Source organism: Pongo abelii, chromosome 2 (assembly GCF_028885655.2).
Source record: "Pongo abelii isolate AG06213 chromosome 2, NHGRI_mPonAbe1-v2.0_pri, whole genome shotgun sequence".
In the NCBI taxonomy this organism is placed as follows: Eukaryota; Metazoa; Chordata; class Mammalia; order Primates; family Hominidae; genus Pongo; species Pongo abelii.
In genome coordinates, this window is record NC_085928.1 from 171,929,282 (window position 1) to 171,956,668 (window position 27,387).

At 37.0% G+C, this 27,387-nt stretch overlaps 1 long non-coding RNA gene across 2 annotated transcripts in view; it reads right to left on the bottom strand.

Moving 5' to 3' along the window:
- LOC129058353 (uncharacterized) overlaps window positions 1-27,387 on the bottom strand; it is a 55,899-nt gene that overhangs the window by 22,878 nt on the left and 5,634 nt on the right. The window contains exons 1-3 of one of the 2 annotated variants that reach the window (XR_008523460.2): window positions 23,893-24,148; window positions 23,379-23,461; window positions 22,651-22,729 (exon numbers count right to left, since the gene is read on the bottom strand). This is a non-coding gene — a long non-coding RNA (uncharacterized LOC129058353). Of the gene's footprint in view, window positions 1-22,650; window positions 22,730-23,378; window positions 23,462-23,892; window positions 24,149-27,387 lie in introns of those variants that run through there. The other variant, XR_008523461.2, reaches the window with a different exon arrangement.

Genomic DNA, 27,387 nt, shown 5'->3' on the forward strand with positions numbered 1-27,387 from the left:
TTCATGGACTTGTGTGGTTTTGTTAGTTCTGTGTATTGATTTCTAACTTTATTCCACTATGGTCCAAGAAAGGACTTGATATGATTTTAATTTTGCTTTAAATTTAGTGAGACTTACTTTATGGCCATGTATACGTTCAATTTTAGAGAATATTACATGCACAGATAAGAAAAAAGTATATTCTGCAGTTGTTGGGTGGATGTTTAGTAGATGTCTATTAGGTTCATTTAGTCAGGAGTCTAGTTTAAGTCGAGTTTCTTTGTAAGTTTTCTACTTTGATGATCTATCTAGTGCTGCCAATTAGGTGTTGAAGTCTCTATTATTATGTGGCTATCAATCTCTTTTCTTAGGTCTGGTAGTATTTGTTTTGTAAATTTGGGTGGTCCAGTGTTAGGTATGTACATATTTAAGACAGTTAAATCTTCTCATTGAATTGTGCCTTTTTTTTCTTTTCTTTTCTTTTTCTTTCTTTTTTTTTTTTTAACTGTTGTTGGTTTAAAGTCTGTTTTACCTGACATAAGACTAGCAATTCCTGCACTTTTTTGTTTCCCTTTTGTATGGTATATCTTTCCCTCCTCTTTTCTTTGAGCCTATATATGTCAGGTGGATCTTTTGTAGGCAGCAGATGGTTACATCTTACTTTTTAAATCCAATTTGTCAATCTGTATATTTTGAGTGGAGCATTTAGACCATTTACATTCAAGCTTAACATTGATAGGTGAGGTTTTGTTCCTGTCATAGTGTTGTTGGCTATTTGCTTTGTAGTCTCAATTGTGTAATTGCTTTAGAGGGTCTATGAACTTTGTACTTATGTGTACTTTTATGATCGCAAGTATCATCCTTTCATTTCCGTGTTTAGACTTCTTTGAACATTTCTTATAGGGCTGATCTAGTGGGGATGAATTCTCTTATCATTTGCTTCTCTGGAAAACACTTTATTTCTCCTTCATTTATGAAGTTTAGTTTGGGAAGATACAAAATTCTCAGTTAGCACTTTTTTTTTTTTTTCCAGGAAGGCTAAAAATAGGCCCCCAATATTTTCTGGCTTGTAAATTTTCTGTTGAAAAGTTCACAGCTAGCCTGATGGGACTCCCTTTACAGGTGATTTGACTCTTCTCTCTAGCTGCATTTTGGATTTTTGTAAGTTTACAATTGACCTTGACTCTTCTGATGACTATATGACTTTGTGACATTTGCCCCATATAGTATCTCTTAGGTGTTTTCTCAGTTTCTTGTGTCTAGAGGTCTACGTCTCTAGAAAGAGAAGAAAAATATTCTTGAATTATTTTTTCTCAAATATGTTTTCCAAATTTACTTTTTCTTCTTCTCTCTCAGGAATGCCTATAGGTCATTGGTTTGAACACTTTACATAATATCATTGTCTCACTTGTCCGTGTGAGGAGACCACCAAACAGGCTTTGTGTGAGCAACAAGGCTGTTTATTTCACCTGGGTGCAGGAGGGCTGAGTCTGAAAAAGGAATCAGCAAAGGGCGGTGGATTATCATTAGTTCTTATAGGTATTGGGATAGGCGGTGCAGTTATAAGCAAGTTTTGTGGGTAGAGGATGAATCTCACAAAGTACATTTTCAAGGGTGGGAAGAATTACAAAGAACTTTCTTAAGGGCAGGGGAGATTACAAAGTACATTGATCAGTTAGGGTGGGGCAGAAACAAATCACAATGGTGGAATGTCATCAGTTAAGGCTATTTTCACTTATTTTGTGGATCTTCAGTTGCTTCAGGCCATCTGGATGTATACATGCAGGTCACAGGGGATATGATGGCTTAGCTTGGGCTCAGAGGCCTGACATTCCTATCTTCTTATATTAATGAGAAAAATAACATAAAATAGTATTGAAGTGTTGGGGCAGGGAAAAATTTTTGGGGGCAGTATGGAGAGATAATGGGCGATGTTTCTCAGGGCTGCTTCGAGAGGGATTAGTGGCAGCGTGGGAACATAGAGTGGGAGAGATTAAGGTGAAGGAAGATTTTGTGGTAAGGGGTGATATCGTGGGGTTGTTAGAAGGAGCATTTATCATATAGAATTATTGGTGATGGCCTGGATGTGGTTTTGTATGGATTGAGAAACTAAACGAAAGACACAAGGTCCAAATAAGAGAAGGAGAAAAACAGGTATTAAAGGACGACAAATTGGGAGTACCCAGGACATCCAATTACAGAGTGTCAAAGGGGGTTCAGAGTAATTATTCGCTTGGTTGGCGAGTTTTTGGGCTCTATCCTTGAATTTTTTCATGTTGTCATATACCAGGCCAGATTGATTTAGGTAAAAACAACACTCTTTATTTAAAAATATACAGAGTCTCCCCCCCCCCCTTTTTTTTTAGCAGTGAGTAAGTTAGGGCCTTGGCGATTTTGGAGGAAAGAGAAATGCAAAGCCAGCAATTGTTTGTTAAAGAGGGATTAGAAACAGCTAGGAGAGAGTGACTGAGATTGATAGTGTGGTGGAGATAGCTGGGGAGAGGTAGAGGGTGTCATAAGAACAGAAACGAGAATAAGAGTAAGTATAAAAGTAAAGAATAGGACTTCATCAGGGTGAAAGTATTGGAGGGTAACTTGTCACTGAAGATCTTCTATCCACTTAAAGAGAGACTTAAGGGTGGCAGTTTGAGGTAAAACTAGGCACCACTGAATATCAAGAGCCTGAGAAACTGCTTGGGTGATTTGACTAGTAAAGGCTGGTCTGTTATCAGACTGTATAGAGGTGGGAAGGCCAAACCCAGGAATTATGTCTGACAGAAGGGAAGAAATGACTGCAGTGGCCTTCTCAGACCCTGTGGGAAAGGCCTCTACCTATCCAGTGAAAGTGTCTTCCCAGACAAAGAGATATTTTAGTTTCCTGACTTGGGACATGTGAGTAAAGTCAATTTGCCAGTCCTGGGCAGGGGCAAATCTCCAAGCTTGGTGAGTAGGGAAGGGAGGGGGCCTGAAAACTCCCTGAGGAGTAGTAGAATAGCAGATGGAACACTGAGAAGTGATTTCCTTGAGGATAGATTTCCACAATGGAAAGGAAATGAGAGGTTCTAAGAGGCGGGCTAGCGGCTTGTAACCTACATGGAAGAGGTTATAAAATGATGGCAGAATAGAATGGGCCTGTGAGGCTGGAAGGAGATCCTTGGTCCAAGAACCATTTGCCTTGTGTGGGAAGAGACTGATAGGTGGAAGTTTCAGTGGGGGAGTAGATAGGAGTGACCAGATGAGAAGGAGAAAAACTGCCATGAAGGATAGAAGTTGGAAAGCTAGCTGCTTTTTTAGCTACCTTATCAGCATAAGCATTGCCCTGAGCAATGGGATCTGATGCTTTTTGATGGCCCTTACAGTGAATGACTCCAGCTTCCTTTGTAAGTAAAGCGGCCTTGAGAATAGTTTTTATTAAAGAGGGATTGATGATGGAGGACCCTTGTGTAGTGAGGAAACCTCTTTTTGCCCATATAACAACATGGTGGTGCAGGATATAGAAGGCATATTTAGAGTCAGTATAAATATTGGCACGTAATTCCTTTGCAAGAGTGAGGGCTTGAGTTAAGGCAATGAGTTTGGCTTGCTGAGAGGTCGTGGAGGGGGGCAGAGTGGTAGCCTGAATGATAGATGTGGAAGATACTATAGCATAGCCTGACTTTGCTGGTGAGTGGTGATTAGGCCTGGTGGAACTGCCATCAATAAACCAAGTGTGTTCAGGGTGAGGAACAGGAAAGAAGGAAATATGGAGAAATGGGGTGAATGTCAGGTGGATCAGAGAGATAGTCATAGGGGTCAGGTGTGGTGTCTGGAATAATGTGGGAGGATGGATTGAAGTCCAGGCCAGGAACAATGGTAATTGTGGGAGACTCAACAAACAGTGAGCATAGCTGAAGGAGCCGGAGGGCAGAAAATATATGTGTCAGGTGTGAGGAAGAAAATGGATTTTGAAAGTTATGAGAACTGTGGAGAGTGAGTGGAGCATAGTTTGTGATTTTGAGGGCCTCTAAAAGTATTAGGGCAGCAGCAGCCACTGCATGCAGATGTGAGGGCTAGGCTAAAACAGTAAGGTCAAGTTGTTTGTACAGAAAGGCTACAGGGCATGGTCCTAGCTCTTGTGTAAGAACTCTGACCACACAGCCCTGCACTTTGGCTATGTGTAATGAAAAGAGTTGGGATGAGTTGGGGAAAGCTAGCGTGGGGGCAGCTTCTAGGGCTGTTTTTAAGGAACAGAAAGAGGAGTGGCAAAAGGATTTAGGATCTATGGGGTCAGCTAGGTTTGGTTTTGTGATTTTATATAATGGTTTTGTTAGGATGGCAAGACCAGGTATCTAAAGGTGAAAGTATACTACCATGCCCAGGAAGAAAAGGAGTTGTTGTTTTGTAGAAGGGATTGGGGTTTGGGAGATTAGCTGGACACAATCAGCAGGGAGAGCATGTGTGTTTTCATGAAGAGTTATGTCGAGATAGGTTATAGATGAGGAAGAAATTTGGGCTTGACTGAAGTAATGCAGGCTGTCCATGAAACCTTGCAGCAGTACAGCCCAGGTAATTTGCTGAGCCTGATGGGTGTCAGGGTCAGTCCAAGTGAAAGCAAAGAGAGGCTGGGATGAAGGGTGCAAGGAATAGTAAAGAAAGCATGTTTGAGATCCAGAACAGAATAATGGGTTGTGGAGGGAGGTATTTAGGATAGGAGAGTATATGGGTTTGGCACCTTGCAGTGGATAGGCAAAACAATTTGGTAGATAAGGCGCAGATCCCAAACTAACTTCTAAGACTTGTCTGGTTTTTGGGTAGGTAAAATGAGGAAACTGTAAGGAGAGTTTATAGGCTTTAAAAGACCACACCGTAACAGGCAAGTGATAACAGGCTTTAATCCTTTTAAAGCATGCTGTGGGATGGGATATTGGCATTGAGTGGGGTAGGGGTGATTAGGTTTTAATGGGATGGTAAGGGGTGCATCATTTGTCACCAAGGAGGGAGTAGAGGTACCCTATACTTGTGGATTAAGGTGGGGAGATACAAGGAGAGGATGTGAAGGAGGCTTTGAACTGGGGCAAAAGGTGGCAATGAGGTGTGGCTGTAGCCCAGGAATAGTCAGGGAAGTAGATAATTTAGTTAAAATGTCTCAACCTAATAAGGGAGCTGGGCAGGTGGGGATAACTAAAAAAGAGTGCATAAAAGAATGTTGTCCAAGTTGGCACCACAGTGGGGGAGTTTTAAGAGGTTTAGAAGCCTGGCCATCAATACCCACAACAGTTATGGAGGCAAGGGAAACAGGCCCTTGAAAAGAAGGTTATGTGGAGTGGGTAGCCTTCGTATTGATTAAGAAGGGGACAGATTTACCTTCTACTGTAAGAGTTAACTAAAGCATCTGTGATGGTCCAGGATGCTTCCGAGGCAATCAGGCAGCATCAGTCTTCAGCTGCTGAGCCGAGAAGATCTGGGAAGGAGTCGATCAGAGAGCTTTGGGCCAGAGTTCCAGGGGCTCTGGAAGTGGCTGCCAGGTGAGTTGAACAGTCCAATTTTCAATGGGGTCCTGTACAGATGCGACATGGCTTAGGAGGAATCCTGGGCTGTGGGCATTCCTTGGCCCAGTGGCCAGATTTCTGGCACTTATAGCAAGCTCCTGGGAAAGGAGGTTCTGGATGAACCCCTGGCAGCTGCCATTCAGGCATTTGGAAGTTTTTGTGTGCTGCAGATGTGGTTGGGGTTTGTCTCACAGTGGAGGCAAGGAATTGCAACTCAGAAATACATTGCTAATTGGCTGCCTCTACTCTATTATTGTACACCTTGAAGGTGAGGTTAATTAAGTCCTATTGTGGGGTTTGAGGGCTGGAATTTAATTTTTGGAGCTTTATTTAATGTCAGGAGCAGATTGAGTAGTAAAATAAAATGCATATTGTGAATAAGACGGACTTCTGGCCTTTCAGGGTCTAGGGCTGTAAAGCATCTCAGGGTTGCTGCCAAACGGGCCGTGAACTGGGCTGGGGTTTATATTTGATGAAAAAGAGCCTAAACGCTAATGATTTGGGAGAGGTTGGATAAAGAAAAAGGAGCATTAACTTTTACTATGCCTTTAGCTCCAGCCACCTTTTTAAGAGGAAATTTCTGGGCAGGTGGGGGAGGGCTAGTCGCCGAACAAAACTGTAAGCCAGACCAGGTGTGAGGAGGGGAGGTGATAAAAGGATTATAGGGTTGGGCAGCAGAGGCTGAGGAAAAATTGGGACCAGTTCGGCCTGGCAAGGAGCAGCCTAGGGAGGAGGGGAGAGTTCAGATGGGTCCATAGAAAAGGAAGATTCAAAAGACTAAGAGACACTTGGGGTTGGGACTGAAGGGACAGGCGGGAGGGAAAGAAGCAAGATTTGGGATGAGTTGCATTGGGAACAGAGACTAGGGAGGGACCAGTGTGTAAAAGAATGCCTGGTCATCAGGCACGTCAGACTGTTTGCTCATTTTACAACAAGAATTATTTAGATCTTGTAGGATGGAAAAATTGAAAGTGCCATTTTATGGCTATTTGGAACCACTGTCGAGTTAGTATTGGGGTGAAGAGGCATTGCAGAAGAAAATGAGGCATTTAGGTTTTAGGTCAGGTTGAAGAGGTTTTAAGTTCTTGAGAACACTGGCTAAGGCAGAAAAAGGAGGAATGGAGGGTGGAAGTTTGCGTGTAGTGTAGGAGGCAAGTTTAAAGAGAAGGGTAGAGACACGGAGAGAAGGGGTGGGGGAAGCTTGCCCCTCAGGAAAGTGGAGAAGGGGTGGGAAGTGCTTGCCCTCCAGGAAAGTGGAACCGGGGGGGAGGTGCTTGCCCCCCTGGAAAGTGGAAATGGGGCGGGAGGTGCTTGCCCCCAGGAGAGTGGAAAAGAGGTGGCAGGTGCTTTCCCCACAGGAGAGTGGAAAACGGGTGGGAGGTGCTTTCCCCCTATGAAAGTGGAAACGGGGTGGGGGATGCTTGCCCCCCAGGAAAGTGGAAACAGGGTGGGAGGTGCTTGCCCCCCAGGAAAGTGGAAATGGGGTGGGAGGTGCTTGCCCTCCAGGAAAGTGGAAACAGGGTGGGAGGTGCTTGCCCCCCAGGAAAGTGGAAAAGGGGTGGAGACACAGGGAGAAGGAGTGTGGGGTGCTTGCCCCCCAGGAAAGTGGAAAAAGAGTGGGAGATGCTTGCCCCCCAGGAAAGTGGAAAAGGGGTAGAGACACAGAGAGAAGGGGTGGAGAGCAGCCCTTGGCTGCAATGTGGGTGAGCAGCCAAAGCAGGCATCCCTGCAATTGACTTGCCACCAAGGGAATGTGGGTGAATGACCAAAGCAAGTGCCCCCATGGAGATCAGACACCAATGGAACATGGGTGAATAATTAGGCAGGCATCCCACAATGATTAAACACCAATTGAAGGCTGCCTTCCTGAGTCTGTGACCAGCACCAGAGTTTTGGGTCCACTGATAAAATGTGTCTCCTTTGTCTCTACCAGAAAATGAAAGGAATTGAAATTAATTGAAATTAATACACGTATTAGTATACATACATGTAATATAGTAATACTGTATTACACACTGTATACATACTATTTTACTTCAACTATATTTATTATATAGTCACTATATTACTATATCTCATATATAACTATGTAACATATGTTACATAGTTAATAGAGAATGTATAGTTATATAGTTTCTGTAAAATAAATATCTAATTTTATTTATACATCTAAACATATAATATAATATTTATATAACATATAAATATATATTCATTATATATAATAAATATATATAGTAAAAGGCTAAACAGCATGTAGCCTTTTCAGATGGTGGTTCTTCCACTTAGTAATATGCATTTAAGATTCCTTCATGTCTTTTCATGGATTGGTAGCTCATACCTTTTAATGCTGAATAATATTCTATATTCTGGATGTACCAGTTTACTTATCCATTCATCTACTAAAGGAAATCTTGGTGGTTTCAAGTTTTGACAGTTATGAATAAAGTATCCATGAACATCTGTATGTAAGTTTTTGTGTGGTTTTAAATTTTCAATTCATTGGGATAAATATGAAGAATATTAGCTGGATCGTATGTTTAGTTTTTAAATAAATTGACAAACTATCTTCTAAAGTGGCTGCATCATTTCGCATTTCTATCAGTAATGCGTGAGAGTTCTTGCTACTTCACATCCTTGCTAGCATTTGTTGTTGTTAGTGTGTTGGATTTTCCTTGTTTTTTTGTTTTGTTTTGAGACGGAGTTTCTCTCTTGGTGCCCAGGCTGGAGGGCAATGGTGCAATCTCAGCTCACTGCAACCTCCACCTCCCGGGTTCAAGTGATTCTCCTGCCTCAGCCTCCCAAGTAGCTGAGATTACAGGCATGCACCACCACACCTGGCTAATTTTTGTATTTTTAGTAGAGACAGGGTTTCTCCATGTTGGCCAGGCTGGTCTTGAACTTCCGACCTCAGGTGATCCACCCACCTCGGCCTCTCAAAGTGCTGGGATTACAGGGGTGAGCCACTGTGCCCTGCCTCGTTCTTTTTTAATTTCCTGTTCTCTGATGATTTATAATTTTAAGGATATTTTTCCATTCTTATTTTCCATCTGTACATCTTCTCTGTTAAGGCATCCATTCAGCTTTTTTTTCCATTTTAAAGTGGGGTTTTCACTTTCTTGTTGAGTTTGAGTTCTATGTATATTTTGAATGACAGTTCTTTATCAGATATGTCTGTTGCAAACATTTTCTCCTAATGTATGTCTTGTCTTGTCATTCTGTTGACATCTTTTGCAGAACACAAGTTTTTTATTTTAGTGAAGTCTAGCTTATCAATTATTTTGTTCATTTATCATGCATTCAACATTGTATCTAAAAAGTTAGCACCGTACCCAAGATAATCTAGATTTTCTTTTGTGGATTATTGTCTAGGAATTTTATAGGTTTTCATTTAACATTTACTTCCATTTCAAGTTAATTTTTGTAGAGGGTGTGAGGCCTGTATCTAGATGTATTTTTTGGCATGGGATGGCCAGTTTTTCCAGCACCATTTGTTGAAGAGACTGCCTTTTCCCCACTGTGTTGCATTTGCTCCACACAATGTCAAAATTAATATTAGTTTATTGTATTTATGAATGCCTATTTTTGGGCTCTCTATTCTACTATATTGAATTTTTTCACCAATTCCACACTGCATAGACTACTGTAGTTTTACAGTAAGTCTTGAAGATGAGTGGTGTCAGTCCTACAATTTTGTTCTTCAATATTGAGCTTATCATTCTGAGTCTTTTGCCTCTCCCTGTAAAGTTTAGACTAGATTTATTAATATTCACAAAGTAACATGCTGAGATTTTAATTGGGATTACATTACATTACACATATAGATCAAGTTGGTAAGAACTGACATCTTGACAATATTGAATCTTTCTATGCATGTACATAAAATATTTCTCCATTTATTTAGTTTTCTTAAAATTTCTTTCATCAGAAGTTTGTAATTTTCTTCATATAGATCTTGCACATATTTTGTTAAATGTATACCTAAGTATTTAATTTTGGGGTTGCTAGTATAAATAGTAATGTTTTTTAAATTTTAAATTCCACTTGTTTATATCTGGTATATAGGAAAGCAATTGATTTTTGCATACTAACCTTGTATTGTGCAATAGTGCTATAATATTAGTTCCAGGACTTTTTTTAATGTTGATTCTTCCAAATATTCTATATATAAATGATCATGCCATCTGTGAAGAGATACAATTTTATTTTGTTTTTCACAGTCTGTATACCTTTTCTTTTCTTGTCTTACTGTATTATCTAGGACTTCTAGTATGATATTGAAAAGCAATGATGAGAAAAGACATCCTTACCTTGTTTCTGATCTTAGCAGGAAAGCTTTTATTTTCTCATCATTTAGCATGATGTTGACTTCAAGTGTTTTATAGGTATTATTTATTAAATCAAGGACATTCCTTTCTATTTCAGGTTTTCAAAGAGTTTTTATCATGAATGAGAGTTGGATTTTGTCAAATGCTCTTTCTGCATCTATTAATAGGATCATGTGTTTTTTTTCACTCTTGTTATTTAGCAAAAAGATATGAAAAATTACATCGTTTACTTTGAATGTTTAACTTGTCATGAATATTTGGAATAAAACCTATTTAATCATAGTGTATAATTATTCTTATAGATTGTTGGATTCAATCTGTTATTTTTGAGGATTTTCACATCTACACTTATGAGAGATATAGGATTTTAGTTTTTTTTTCTTTTGATATCTTTATCTGACTTTGGTTATTAAGGTGATACTGGCTTCATAAAATGAGTCAGGAAACATTCCCTTTGCTTATATCTCTTAGATGTAAAGTATTGGTGTAAATTTGTCCTGAAATATTTGGTAGAATTCACAAGTTAATCTGCCTTGGCATGACATTTCCTGGTTTGGAAGGTTTTTAAATATTGGTTCAATGTATTTAATAAATATAGGCCTATTCAGATTGTGTCTTTTTGTGTAAGTTTTTCAAAATTTAATTTTTCAAGGTATCAGTCTATTCATCTAGGTTGCCAAATCTGTGGGCATAGAGTTGTTCATAATATTCCTTTATTATCCCTTTAATGTTTGTAGAATAAATAATAATGCCCTTTCCTTTATATCTGATAACAGTTTGTGGTTTCCTTTTTTTTTTTTTTTTCTCAGTTAGCCTGTCTAGAGGCTTATTTATTTTTATTGACATTTTCAAAGAACCAGCCTTTGGTTGTGTTGATTTTCTCTATTAGTTTACGGTTTTCAATTCACTAATTTCCACTGTAATTTTTATTTTGATTATTTTTTTCTTTCTGCTTACTTTCTTTCTTTCTCTCTCTTCTCCACTCCCCCACCTTCAGTTTCCTAGGGTGAAAGCTTAGATCATTAATTTTAGATATTTCTTCTTTTCTAATATATTCATTCAATGCTATGAATTTTCCTCTAAGCACTGCTTTCACAGTACCTCACAAATTTTAATGTTTTAATTTAGTTCAAAATATATTTAAATTGTCCTTGAGATTTCTTTTTTGACCTGTGTATTTATTAGTTTGTTGCTTAGTCTCTAAGTATTTTGCATTTTCTAGCTATGTTTCTCTAATTTATTTTCTAAAACAATCACTGGAACTGTATACATGTATAGCTCCCTGACAGTAGATGATTCTTTGGACTAAAGCTCACTGTCTTTATTTTAGAAAAGATGTAATCTTAAATAAATAGTTTTAAGGATTCTTCCTGGGTAATGTGCTATAGTTTACTTGAATATTGTCTTTGGATTTTGAAGCCTTTCTGTATATTATATGAGTTAATGTCTACAAACTCAAAATAGAATTTCCAGATTGCATTAGACAAATTTCTAAACAAGCAAAAGCCAATCTTTTTTAAATTAACCATTTTTGACTGTGCTTGATATAAGTAGGTTATATATTTAAGATATTTCTTGGTGAATTAAAAGAAGGGAACTGACTTCCTAATCATAGCTCAAATAACAGTCATAGTGTTCTCAATCTGTATTACTGATGCCTATCTCTAATAACTGTATTTATGCCCTAAATTGTAGGTGCCAATTAATATTTCAAAATTTTTAAAAAGTGAAATGAATCATTTAATTAGTATTCACAAACTTTTTAAAATAAAAATTGCCAGATTTTATAGTGTCTTAAAACTTAAACTTTGAATCCTTTCTCCACAAATTGTTGTCCTAATTTTTTCTGCACAAATTCTTGTTCCTTCTCACATAACTGTAGATCACTGCCATTTTTTTAATACATTACTGTAGATTTTCTTGCCCAGTTGAGAAAATTAAGGACTAGTTCCATATTTTATACCCAGTCACTGTGAATAATGTGTCCCATTTACTTCATTTTCAGCTTTTTTGGAGGCACATCATTCATACACAATAATTTTTGTGCATGTATTATGTACCAGATATTATATTAGAAGCTTCTATATCATAGCAGGCAAAGTCTCTGTCCTCATGGAGCCTATAGTCCAGTAGGGAAGATAATCAGCAAATATTGTAATTTCAATAAATGCTTATTGGGTTTGATGATTAATCCAAAATTAATGTGCTCCCCAAACACGTCCCCTTGTTTTTCACTGGTCTTGGCAGGAATGCCTTCTTTCTTGACAAATACTCTTTGCGGCATTTCCAATTTAAGTCCTATATTGCATTAAAATTCTAGCTCAGAATGAACTTCCTCCATTAGTTATTTCCGAATTTCCACAGAAGAGAATCAATCATCCACACTCCTGTTCCTGCATTATAAATCATATTATATATTACCACACTAAGTATCATGTATTTGTCTTCCCTCCCAGAACTTTCCCTCTAGATCATTCTTAACATGAATCCAACATGTGAATCACAGGGGGGCTTTAAAAATGCCAATGTCTGCCCCCAGTGATCTGCTGGTAAATGTTTAAGACCTAGCTCCTATGGGAAGGAGAATGGAAGGGGGAAATCTCTGATTTGTAGCATTTGTAGATTTCTATAGTTTAAATGCTCCCACCATGGCTGATTTCAACCTATCAAAAGGATATCCCTGAACATGGAGCAGAGAAGAGATCTGCAGTAGCAACCATTGCATTTTGCATTGTATTTTAAGCAAATCCTTAAGCCCACCTCAGACCTATTGACTCAGAAACTGTGGGAGTGGGGCACAGTGATTCATGTATTAACAAACTTTCCAGGTGATTCTGATGCATGCTAAAGCTTCAGAACCACTTATCCAACATAATACCTGGCATGTAATAGAATCTTAATGCATATCTTTTGAGTTTGCTTGCATCAATGATAATGTAACCAGTTTCATAAACATCATTTTATTTACACTAACCACCTTATCCTATCTGATCTTATGCTTTAGAGAATAATAAAGAAAGTGATTTAAATAAAAAATAATGTATGAATGATCATGAGATGGAAAGTGAATATTATTCTAGAGCTTAAATTACTCAAAGGAAAAAAATCTGCACTAAGTTCAAATTGTGGCTGTGGAAAATCTGCATTGTGTGAGGTCAAATACTCTGGCCAAAGAGAAAACAAAGTCTCCTCAGTATAGAGTCACATGCAAAATGAACTAAAAAACAAAAGACAAAGAATATGCCAATATCTCAGCTTATATTTTCTCACAACTGTGACCCTAGGTTTTTGGTAAGCTGAGAAAAATGTTATTATTCTGTCTTACCTCTCCTATGATAATTTACTAGCATAAATATTCACAATCAAGCATTGAGAAAAGAACAACAAGAAAATCCTTGTTTTCACAGTTGTTGAAAGAAAATATGCCATTTAAATAATGCTGTATGTAACTTGATTAGTCAGTAAATCTTTGTTGTGAGAGAGCGTGCTAACAGAGCAGAAGAGAAAGTAAAAGTACCAGTCTAATCAGACAGCTTTTTATGTCCTTTCCTCAAACTGAAGCGGTCTACTCTTGTGCCCCATTGGCCTTTTAAGTTTTATATTGAAATTTAGTAAACTGCCCTTTGTATATTTGCCTTACCTTAACCACTAGACTTATTTAACTCAAAATTTCTGGTTTCCTCATAGAAATGCATTTCCAGTAATCTTTACCCACTTAGTGTGGAATAAAAATCGAATCTCCCCACAGCCAGTGCAGTTATGTGTCTTTAAGCTGCTTCTTCCCAAACACACACATACCCACACACTCACACACACTCACACTTACTCACACACACACACACACACTCAAAACCACCAGCCTCAACTCCACTGTAGCCACAACGCAGCATCAGAATGCTTTCTTTCTTGTTGTCTTTGGGTTACTTAGATTCCACTTTGGTGAAATTACTATTTTTATCTTGCCAGTTGAGCTCATTGATGATTAACTCTGGCTATATTAGAATCGCCTTGAGAAGTGGCTTCAAGTATCAAAAACCAATGTTTGAGCTGCACATGAATCAAATAAATAACAATATCTGAAGGTGAGAACAAGGCATGTGTATCTGTTTTGTGTATGATGAATATTTGCAGCCTTCCTTGAGAACCACTGTATGCATAGCATACCTGAACAGGAATGTCATCCTACTTAGCTGGACAGCCTGAGCTGGGCACCAATGCTGACATAACAAAAGGAAATTGAATCCACCTGTGTGAAGAATGCCTCCTTAAAAGCTGAGTGGATCCCTTTAGCTTGGGGTATTGCAATGCCAACTAAAACATTAGTTTATAATGTATAAACCAACACTGTGAAAGTAGTTATTTCTATTTTATTGTAAAGTTGACTAAATCAGATTCTAGATACACAAGAAAATATGGGAAATTCAAATAAAAACACTCAAAGTGTGTCATTGTTTTCCGTCTCATCTGTGATATAGTAATAAAACTGGCATCCTGGGGTGGGGATTGTACTCCTCTGTACATCTGCTTTCCAGTGGGCGTTGGCCTCCTTAGGATATCTCATAACCCTTGAAGAAGAACCTTCATCCCAAGCTCAAAAAAAGCCTAAAAGTAATTCATTTACCCCAATCTCTTACCCAACTGGATGTTTACACAGGAAATCTCTGATTCATGCATAAGACCTAAACTAAAATTACGATGTCCAGATTGCAATAGACAAAGAAGGACAAAGTCTATCTATTTTCCACTTTTCTCAGCTTGGTTCCAAGTCAGCATACCTCAGGATATATGATCTACTAACAGATACAAAGTATTTACTCATCTTGCATAGTGGTTTATTCAACTTAACTCCTCTGATTCTTGATTTCCTTATCTTAATGTACCAATAGTAACATCTAAGTCATTAAGAATTTTGTAAGGATTAAATTGGATGATGATGAATACTACCCAATAAGTGATGACTATTGGTTGGAGAAAATATGGTCACAGAGAAGTATCAGGAAATAGAGACAGCTCACAATAAACTAACCAAAAGACATAAGACAGATAGTAGTCTTCTCTAGTATATGTGATATCTGGACTCCTCAATTTGATATTCGTACAATGGACAAGATAAATTATTTCCTCTTATATAGAAGAACACCAACCCCCTCCATTCACTCACACACACTCACCATCACAGTGAAGCCAAAACACCAAATACTGTCATTTCAAGATAGTCAGTAAGGACAGGTGCCAGTTAAGTAGTCAAAGAGGTGGTGGGATGCCTTAAAAACTTTTTTGCAGACCTTCCCAGAATAATTTTAACAAATAGTATCCACTATAATATTCGTTGAAAGCATCGTGTGCTCCTTCGTTGAGTGTTTTCCAGTTGTAAGTTAAATAATTAATTGCTCAATTATTTGTTCAATTTGATGTTCCCTAGATTCTAATATGTCTGAGGGCAGGGATTTTTGTCTGTCTTATTTATTGCTGTAATCCCTGTGCCTGACACTCAATAGTTCAGTAAATGTGATGAATAAAATAATTTTGAAATGCTTCTATAACTTTTTCTTTTTTTAGGATATATTCCATTATAATAGTGTTTAAATATTTAATTTTAATTTTATTTAGTTTTCTTGATCAAGAGTTACTAGGGGAGTGTTATTGTTGTTGTGGTAGTGGGTTGATTTTTTTTTTTTTTTTGACTGCTATTTCAGAGGTCTGTGTATATTCTGGAGGTACAAGTTTCCTAACTGCCTCTGCTAAGTCTATCTATTAAAATGCTATCACAATATGACCTTATAAAAGTCTACTCCTGGGAATGAATACTTTCTTTGACTACAGTTGGGAAAATATGATCTCTTAGCTTCATCACTATTTGTAAGCACCCCCCCAGCCCAACATTAGGTGAAGACATTTACTCTATGGGTGTTTGCTCGGTTCCATGGTAAAATCCCCTTTCATTTTTCTTCTGCATGCCAACATTTACTGTAGGTAGCCATTAAAAGCTAGTTGCTTCCTCACTGGATAATGGTTATTTTATTATTCTTGTAAAGGTGGCTGTTTTCAAAAACTAAAGGTTTGTATCAAAACAACTTAATCCATGATTGTAGACAGCTTACATTTTCTTTTTGACTAGCCACCTCACATACATTTGACTATTATTTATGACTTTTCCTTTATAAATTTTTGAAAAAAACTTTATTTTTAGGCCTGTTGAGAAACTTTATTTCCTCAAGAACACTTTAATTCTCTTGAAATACTAGAATTTCAAGCATTAAAATATAACAAAGTAACTTTATTACGTTTCTCAGTGTCAAGTTTTGGCCACATAAGTATAGGAAACAAAACATTTGCTGAGGGTAATATTGCTTTGAAAAGGACCTTTAGCTATGAATAATGTACATAAAACTGTTATTTTGCTGAACTGTAAAATAGTGGATGAATATTCACAAAATGGTATTAACCTACAGATGTCTGAGCAAGATAATTCTAAATTCTTTCAACCATCATCTTTTACAGATTAGCAATGTGACTTTATGTAGTTCATCAGAATACATTGTGGATCCAAAGTAAGTTCTAGAAAATATTACTATATAATTTTTTCAAACTCCATATACTTCAAAGGAAAATATCTTTACTACTGAATTACTGAAATAGTATCTCTATTCCATTCTTCATAGGATTTCATATTTGTTGTACATGTATTCCCTCAGCATGAGACAGTATCTGCCCAAAGTAGAATAATTATTCCTCCTTATGGAGAAATGATCTAAGAAAATCTCTGGGGATTTTTCTAAGTAAGTGCTATTTTTTCAACCATAACTAGAAAAATGTGTTATGCAATCTGCTATTTTCATATAATTTGCACAACACTTAAAATAAATAGGACAAGTTGAAAGCTGCCACTTGTCTTGGGAAATCAGGACATTTAAAGAGCTTAGTGAACCTCTGGCATAATTTTGTGTTATTTTTTAGTTCTCTATAAGAGGAGTAAATTTCATAAGTCCCCTTTCTTTCACAGTACTACTATTTTTCTAACATTTCAATTTCAGTGAAAACTTTGATTTTTTCATATATGCAATTATATTTCTAATAAAAATGTGGCTTCTGGGGAGGCGAGTGCCTAGATCACAGAGGTTCTTGAAGGCCATGGTAAAATAAATCTCAGAAGACATGGTACTTAAAAAATTCATCATGTTATTCACTTATATTATATGATACATAGGATGATTACCATCAGAAGATTATGCATTATATAATTGGAACTCTAAGTTAATTTGCAGTAATTCATGTTTGGAATGGGATGAAAAATCTGTCTTCTGGGTGGGGGAAGGAGAACACTTCTGAAGCTGAAGGTACCGCCATCTGTTTGTTGTGTATGCAGTATTCATCCTGCTCTTAAATACAGAAAAGTTACTAATACAATTGATCAGAGTAAATAGTGTCAATTGAGCCACAATTATTGACTTGCATTTTATCTATGAATATAGTATTATTTTGCGTTTGAAAATGCTACCTTGAATTCAAGTCAGCCCTTGGTTCTGTTTTTTGTTTGTTTGTTTGTTTGTTTGTTTTTGTGTTCATTGTTTTTGTGTCCGTGAAGCTTCAGTCATCACATTGACTTGTCTTCTCAGTGCACCTATCATTATGGGCTCTTCATCACTCTGCCTCCTCTGGTACTCAGAAATAATCAGAAGAAAGGATGATCTTAAAGGTCTGGTTTTGAGGAAGAAAGTGGCATTTATATTTTGAGACAAGGTTTCCATGGGGAGACAATGGGAAGATCTTGCTTCTCTATTGTACATCACACATGTAGACTCATGACAGTGGGCCAAAGTGGAGTTCAAACAATCTGCGCAGTGCCCTGTCAACTATGCCATCTTAATCTCATCAGAACCCTCTCTAACCTTTACTCATCGTGTAAAGTATTTTGATGGTTTTGAGGAAAGGATGGTTTTGAGGAAAGGGACTAAGACAAAGTCCCTTTCTTCAAAAAGTTTTCAATCATTTCCTTCCTCCCTCCCTTCTTTTCTTCCTTCTTTCCTTGCTTTTTTATTTTCAGTATAGCAGGAAATACAAGCATGAAGAAAACCATTAAAAATATACCTATTTTAGAATGTGATGAGTATTAGAGGAGAGGTACAGAAAATTTTCAATGACTACTTATATGAAGAACAGAATCCCACGGTATGGAAAGAAGAACAGAGGTTTTGAAAGAGAAAGTTTTTTTTCCTAAGTTGCATAAATTTCTGGCCAGTCCTCATGGCAGGGTAGTATTCTATAGTGAAAAACATGATATGTAAAACCGTGGTAGCAAGAAAGAGAAGAGGTTCAAATTCTTTAGAGGAAGTCTTACATGAATTAACAAACCATTAGGATACAAATTCTTTTAAAGATAACATAGGAAAACTCAGGATCAGACAATGAAATCAGATAGGAACACATTCCATATATTATTTTAAATAATGACTTAGTAATTTAGAGCTTAGCAGGTTCTGAGCGTTAAAGGTTTCTGAGTTATACGCTGATCTTTGGGGAATAATTGTTTCTAGTAACAGTTTATAGAATTAATTTAAAGTGTGGATGCTAGAGACAAAATATTTTTCTTTTTGTTATACTGTGTTATATTGGTTGAATAAGCAGTGGAAAGAGTGCTGGAATTAGGGAAATGAAAGAGAAGCTAGAATGGAGGCGCTATAGATGTAAAAACATCTTACTTATTAACCTACTGGAAACGATGAGTAGGATAATAGAGAAAATGAGTCAAAACAGACTTTACTATTTTAAGTCTGGGGGTCTGAGAGAACAGCGATGCATTCAGTGGAAATGCAAAAGATTGGAGGTATGGCTTAAGAGGAGCTCAGTTTAGGACAGACTGAATTTAATGTGTTCATTAGCTATACAGATAGAAATATCAGTAAATATTGCTCTGATGTTCCAGAATGAATGAGTGTATCAGCTGTATGTTTTGGGGGCCTGTCAAGCTCATTTTCTTTTCTTTAAGAAAAATTAATCATTGACCTCTCTTAACACACCCCTCTTTGTTTTTAGTTTTTGATGCAGGGTCTTACTCTTTCACCCAGGCTGGAGTGCAGTGACGCCATCTAGGCTCACTGCAACCTCTGCCTCCTGGGCCCAAGTGATCCTCCCACCTCAGCTTCCTAAGTAGCTGAGACTACAGGCGTGCACCACCACGCCTGGCTAATTTTTGTATTTTTTGTAGAGCCCAGGTTTCATCATGCCGATGACTGGTCTCGAATTCCTGACCTCAAGTGATCTGCCCTCCCCTGCCTCTCAAAGTGCTGTGATTACAGGCATGAGCCATTACACTCAACCTGTTTAAGGACCACTCTGAAAGCACTGCTGAGTAGAGAGCTGGCCCTGTAACTTGCCTCTCAACTATAGCTGAATAGATACCTGGCCCAAGTTAGGCTAAATCAGGAACCTGAATTTGCGTTTCATAGACATTTATTACTCTTTAGTTTTCTGTTTAAAATTGGCTTGGAACAGCAGTATGTACACAAAGACTGAGAAATATGCCCAATAAGTAAACAACAGTATTAAGTAATACAAAGAAGTATAGATATGGGAGAACATAGGGAATCAGAGGAAAATGATGTTTTGATAACATGTATATGCAAGCAAATTCCCTACGATCAATCAAACTTAATGAAGAAAAAAGTGAATATAGGCATACCTACTTATACTTGTTTGACTGTATTATGCTTTGGAGACATAGTGGGTTTTTTTGCAAATTAAAGGTTTGATGCAACCTTTCTTCAAGTAAGTCTATCAGTCTTAGTTTTCCAACAACATATGCTGATTTTATGTCTCTGTGTCACATTTTGGTAATTCTCAACATTTCAAACTTTGTCATTATTATTATTATTACATCTTTTATGGTGGTCTGTAATCAATGTTCTACTACTCTAATTGTTTTGGGCCACCATGAATCAGGCCAATATAAGGCAGTGAAGTTAAGTGATAAGTGTTATGTGTTTTTCAGTTGCTCTGCTCACTGTCCATTCTCCCATTTCTCTCCCTTTCCTCGGGCCTCCCTATTCTCCAAGATACAACAATATTGAAATTTGCCAACTAATAACTCTACAATGGCCTCTAAGTGTTCTTGTAAAAGCATGAGTCACACATCTTTCACTTTAAATGAAAAGGTAGCAATGATTAAGCTTAGTGAAGAAGGCATATCAAAAGTCAAGATAGGCTGAAAGCTAAGACTCTTGTGCCAAAGAGTTAGCCAAGCTGTGAGTGCAAAGAAAAAAAAGTTCTCAAATATAATTAAAAGTGGTACACAAGTGATAAGAAAATGAAACAGCCTTATTGCTGCTATGGAGAAAGTTCTAGTAGTTTGGATAGAAGAACAAACCAGCCACAACCCTCTGTTAATCCAAAGCTTAATCCTGGCAAGTTCTGAAGCCTCTTCAGTTCTCCGAAGGCTAAGGGAGTTAAGGAAGCTGCATAACAGAAGTTTGAATCTAACAGAGGTTGGTTCATGATGTTTGAGGAAGGAAGCAATCTCCATAACATAAAAGTACCAGGTGAAGCAGCAAGTGCTGATGTAGAAGCTATAGCAAGTTATCCAGAAGATCTGAATAAGAAGTTAATTGATGAAAGTAGCTGAACTGAACAACAGATTTTCGCTGTAGAAGAAAGAGCCTTCTTTTGGATGAAGATGCCATCTAGGATGTTCATAGCTGGAGAGGAGAAATCAGTGCCTAGCTTCAAAACTTCAAAGGGCAGGCTGACTCTTTTGTTAGTGACTAATGCAGCTGGTGGTTTTAAATTGAAGCTGATGTTCATTTACTATCTCCAAAACACTAAGACCCTGAAGCATTATGATACTCTACCCATGCTCTATAAATGGAACAGCAATGCCTGGATGACAACACATCTCTTTACAGCATGATTTATTTAATATTTTAAGCCCACTGTTGAGATCTACTACTCCAAAAAACATATTCTTTTCAAAATATTACTGCATATTGAGAATGCATCTGGTCACTCAAGAGCTCTCATGGAGAAGTACAAGGAGATTGATGTTGTTTTTATATCTGCTAATACAGTATTCATTCTGCAGCCCATGGATCAAGAAGTAATTTAGACTTTCAAGTCTCATTATTACAAAAAAAATTTTGTAAGGCTATAGCTGCCATAGATAGTGATTCCTTTGATGGATGTGGACAAAGTACAATGAAAATCTTCTAGAAAGGATTCACCATTTTAAATACCACGAAGAACATTTATGATTCATGGGAGGAGGTTGAAATATTAACCTGAACAAGAGTTTGGAAGAAGTTGATTCTAACTCTCATAGGTGATTTTGAGGGTTTCAAGACTTTAGTAGATAGAATAAGTCACTGCAGATATATTAGAAATAGCAAGAGAACTCGAATTTTAAGTGGAACCTGAAGATGTGACTAAATTATTGCAATCTTATAACCAAACTTGAATAGATGAGGCGTTTCTTGTTATAGATGAGCAAAGAAAGTGTTCTTTCTTTTTTAAGACAGAATCTACTCCTGATGTCTGAGATGCTGTGAATGTGAATTAACAACAAATAATATAGAACATTAGACAAACATACTTGATAAAGTAGCAGCACAGTTTGAGAGTACTGACTCCATTGACTCCAGTTTTACTTATTTATTTGGAGATGCGTTCTCACTATGTTGTCTCACTCCATTGACTCCAGTTTTACTTATTTATTTGGAGATGAGTTCTCACTATGTTGTCTCACTATGAGTCTCACTATGTTGACTATTCACAGCCATATAGTGCACTACAGCCTCGAACTCCTGCGGTCAAACAATCCTCCTTTTCAGCCTTCTGAGCAGCTAGAGCTATAGGCATGCCGCCATGCCAGGCTTGACTTCTACCAATACCAAAGTTGGGCCCCAAGAACTATATTTTTGCTATGCAACCATAACAGACTCAGAGTTACATATATTAACCAAGATGGGTTAATTCCGTTTCTTTTGCATAATTTGGATCTATTTCAACTTAGTGGCACTTAGAAGAGATGTGACTGTGGCTTTTTCACCTATATTGTCCAGTGGATATTATTTGAACTTGCCAAGGTCCCTAGCACTAGCTTAGATTCTGCCCCTCATGACAGTTGGTTGGGACTTGGATCCTGTAATTTAATTTAGTATCTTTCCATTAAATTTCTTGTTTATTCAAGCAATAATTATTTTTTGATATATGCAAGTAAAAGAAACATATCTAATTCAGTATATGAGAGTATCTTTTTTTTTTTTTTGAGACAGGGTCTTGCTCTTTTGTCCAGGCTGGAGTGCAGTGGCATGATCTTGGCACACTGCAAGCTCCACCTCCCGGGTTCATGCCATTCTCCTGTCTCAGCCTCCCGAGTAGCTGGGACTACAGGCACCTGCCACCACGCCCGGCTAATTTTTTTGTATTTTTTTAGTAGAGACGGGGTTTCACTGTGTTAGCCAGGATGGTCTGGATCTCCTGACCTCGTGATCTGCCCGCCTCGGCCTCCCAAAGTGCTGAGATTACAGGCATGAGCCACCATGCCTGGCCAGTATATGAGAGTATTAAAAAAAAGTTCTAATACAAATGGATGTTTGTCAATGGACACTTGATAACCATGCACTTTCCATGTACCAACTACAGAGCTCTATGTAAGCCATTATTCGGGTTACAACAAGGTAATATGGCATTAATTTCAGCATTTATTTTACATCGCTTTCCAGTTTTTGAGGCCCTATCCCTTCAATCTTTTTTTGTCTTCACATTAGTTTTACTCACATTTTACAGATAAAAAATGTTAGAGTAAGGGAGTTTATATGACTTACCCAGGATGATGTGACTAGGTAGTGGCAGCGGTGCTTCATCTCCAGGTTTTCTCATTTCAAAACTCATTTACTTATCTCACTGTAACCATAGTTATCATTTCAAATGGTTATAAAGCATTTTCTAGATATTAATACTTTAATCCAATTTAAAATTAAATAAATTTTAAAAATAATGTAGAATAAGTCTATCTTAATAGCTTTTAATAAAGCAATGACAATTTGAAATTTATAGAGCTTTAAGATTTTGCATTAGAAATACTGAAAATTTCTTCATTGTTCTCATATCCCTTTCCTAAAGACCCTGTCTTTTCTATAACGTTTGAGTTTGTAGCCCTATGAACCGTGTAAACTCAATCCTTTGAGTTCATAGTTTATAAATTTAGAGATCAGTGTTTAACTTAAGCCAGACATAGTTTTATTCTACCAAGATCTTTTATTTAGGGCATACACTAAGTTCTAAGTTCTGGGCACAAGGCCCATAAGGTCAAACAGACTCAGGAGCTGAGATGGCAATTTAGGGTGGCCATGATGGACAGTGTGCAAATTGCTGAATCAGCTAAGAACTCTAATATGCAAAAACAAAGAAGGTAAATAGAGAAAAGAAGAAATGACAGATCATTTAACTTCAGGGAGAAAGAGAGGGAGAGCAAGAGAAAGTTTATGATGTGATTACTGGTGTGGATGCTTATCTCCCAGGTATCTTTCTATCAAGGCTCAGATTTACTCACTGTTCTTGCATTGTAAGTGAAATTCCTGTATCCTTCCTTCAAATTCCCCTTGGTTGGAATGGATTTCTGTAATAACATGTTCTCTGTTTAAGAAAAAAATAATAATATTCTAAGATAAAGGGATATTCAGCCCAATTTTCATTTAAATATTACATAAACAAATGGCCATAATATATAAAGTGATCTATTAATAATGAATGAAATGCAAGTTTGTGTCTCTACAGATTTTATTTTAAATGACATTCTGGATACTATCTTCAACCTACAATATAAATAATATAAATTTCTTTTACATCATTATTTATAAAATAATGCATGAAATAATTTCCTATTTCTGAAGTACTGCCAAACAAAGTATAAACAGCCTTGTCAAATCATAAATATTGACTGTATGTGATAGCAGCTTGGTAGTTCTCCAAACAAAGGTATCAAGTTGCCCTCTGTATTAGATTCCTAGGAGCTGTGATAAACAGCAAACAGAATGGCTTAAAACAACAGTAATTTATTTCCTCACAGTTCTAGAGGCTAGAAGTTGCTGAAGACACTAGGGAAGAATCTGTTCCCTTCTTTTGTCTTAGCTTCGTGTGTTGCTGGCAATCCTTGGCATTCCTGTTTTGTAGATGCATCACTCTAATTTCTGTCTCTGTTGTCACATGGTATCCCTTCAGTGTGTCTCACTCTGTTTCTTCTCCTTTTCTTACAAGGGCACTGTTTCTATTGGATTTGGGCCCATCCTAATTCAATATGACCTCGTCTTAACTTGAATTCACCTGCAAAGACCCAATTTCCAAATAAGATCACCTTCATAAGTACAATGGCTTAGGACTTCAACATTTTTTTTTGGTGGACACAACTCAACTCATAACACCTTCAGGAGAAGGGAAAATCATGCTAAACAGGTAGTAAAAACAGGTATCACTAACAGAAACATTACTCCTCCTACACAGAAAATGCTTCTTGCCATTAAAAATAAAATTAAATATAATATGATAAATAATAAGCAATATGGACAGATCAAAGTTATCTTTCCACCTTCCGTGGTAAGTAAATATATTGTTCGAGTTTCTCAGGTAACAACTGCCTATCACAGAAAGAAGGGAAGGATTGATTGAAGAAGGAAACACACTTCCTTATCAACTTGACAAGGTAAAAGCTATGCTAATGAGTTTTTGTCATCTAAGTGAGAGTAAATACTAGATTATGATATGTAGGACTTTGATGTAAAGGATCTCATTGCTCACCAGGTCAACTTACAACTGGCCTGATACAGTGACCCACACATGACACTGAATGAGAGTTAGCATCTGTTCAAAGGAAAGAGGCTGAAATCTGAGTGGCTTGCTGACTCAAATCACTCTTTTGTACCCTCTGTCCATACTTTCATTGAGAAAAAGGCTTAAAAAGAATAAAAAAACTGCATTAAAAAATGAAAAAGGAATGAGATAATGTCCTTTGCAGGGACATGGATGGAACTGGAAACCGTTATCCTCAGCAAACTAACACAGGAAGAGAAAACAAAACACCACATGTTCTCACTTATAAGTGGGAGCTGAATAGTGATAACATATGGATCCAGGGAAGGGAACAACACACACTAGGGTCTGTCTGGGTTGGGGGGTGGGGGTTGGGGTTAAGGTTGGCATCAGGAAAAATAAATAGCTAATGCATGCTGGGCTTAATACCTAGGTGGTGGGTTGATAGGTGCACCAAACCACCGTGGCACACATTTACCTATCTAACAAACCTCCACATCTAGCACATGTACCCCAGAACTTAAAATAAAAAATAAAGCAGCCATAGACAGTTTTAAAGGACTAATTATGCTGTGTTCCAATAAAATTTTAATTACAAAAAAAAAAGAGAAAAAGAGCAACAACCACAAAATTAGCAAGGGACTTAAGGAAAGATATGTAAAGATTCAAAAACAAAATGAACAAGACAACCAAAACAGAGATAAAAAGCATGCATGATAATAATTTTATAACAAAGCAGATGAGAAGGATGGCCAAGGGTTAACAATGGAGTTTTACAGGAACACTGAGTAATCAGAATGGGCACCAGCCAATCACAATGGACCCTTATGTTTTCTGGGGCTTAAAGGAGACATCATTCCTGGTGACGTGGAATAAAGGAAGAGGTGATAAGGCATGGAAACAGATGAAATGTGAGCTGGAATATGTCAGAATAAGTGGAAATATAGAGTTATAATGTCCCTTTAGAATCTGATTAAAGAATGGACAATGCTAAAAACAGGGACATTTAGTACAGATACGAGAAAATCAAGCAAAGTAAATGGGGGAAAAGTAATAGATACGGAAGAAAAAGATTCAAAGTAAATAAAATTGAAGTTTCCTGAAGAAAAGATTGGAATGTGTATTAAAGGTTATAGAGGACAATATTCCTCATAATAAGTCTTATAAGGAGTTGACCAGGCACATTCAACATTGTTGGGTATCTTATTTATCTTTCTGGATATTAAAGAACTCTATTGGCAAGGATACTTCCTTGAACCTGAAAAAAAAATTCTATGGGGGCATCAAGGTCAAAACTCCCATTACATGTAGGAAAGTTACATCTCTATAGCAACATTCAATGGGAGAAGACAGTGGTATAAATTCTACAAAAGTTCTTGGCAAGAGACATAGTGTGCAGGTCATACAAATTCATGGAATATTATTCATAAACTCTTCTTTAAAACAAACAAAAATATAAACTATGATATTATAATCTCACCAATAAACATGAATAGGAAATCTAACTAACCAGCTTCAACTATAGAACTCTGCGGGAAAGTAGGGTGGAGGGAGTGGCGGGGCAGCATTCACTGCTGAGACCACATCCAAGTCATTAAGTCTCACTACTATCAATAATAATGCTGGCAAACTGCTACAAATTACCCCATATCTTCTCAGACTCACGGTTATAAAGCAATGCTATTAAGCAATATGTTTCATGCCTTGAGTAAGGGTCAATGCCATAAAGGAAACTCAGTAAAGCATCACTGGCCAAAAAATCTACACCTGTTGAGGTAAATTCTAGCAGCATAGTTTCCATCCCAGTACTACTGAGAATTTGGGGGGGTTGTATACTCATAATACATACCTCCAAATCTTAGGATGCACGTACTTAGTTTCAGTATAATCTTCCAGATTGTCTTGCAGAATAGCTGCATCAATGTACACTCTCAATTACTACACAGGAATTCTTGACTATTCGTATTATTGCCAACACTACTAGGTAATAATACTTTTCTACTATACAGAAATAAAATACTTTTTTGCTGTTTAATTTTCTCATTCAACAACACAATGTTTAATGATGATGAGGGAGATTCAGCATTTCTTTACTTTCATATTGATACTTCTGTGAAATTGCTGTTCATCTTCTTTGATCCTAATTTATACTGAATTTTCTATAATTATCTTCTGTATTTTGAGAAGTTTTGGGTAGATATTAATACCAACTATCTATTTTGTAGATATTAATCTCATAACTTGGAAATATTTTCTTTTATTTTATCTATTTTTTTTCACTTTGTGATTTAATAGAACAAGCTCTAATTTTGCTATAGTTAAATCCTTCTTTTTATGTTCCCAGATTTTGTACATTTCAGACCTTTTTGAATAAATCTATCCTATTCCTAAATCTGGTTCTTTTACCATTTTTTATTTCTAGAAGAACTTTATGCATTTTAATGCACATAAAGCCCACTTTTGTATAGTATTTATATTGAAGAATAATTGCCTTTAGTATGCTAATTCTCCCAATATCACTCTACCAAGCAACCTGTAATTTCCATTGCTTTTTGTTATCATTGTTACTGTAATTTCAAATACGTCAACTACATATCAGAATTTTATGTTTTATTCCATTTGTTTCCTCAAGAGGCGATTCCACACTATCTCCATTATTTGGACTTGGCATTACGGCTAATTACCTGGTATAAAGAATTTGTCTCTGTAATTCTCCTTTATTTAAGCTGGATTAGCTCTCTATTGAAATTTTTTGT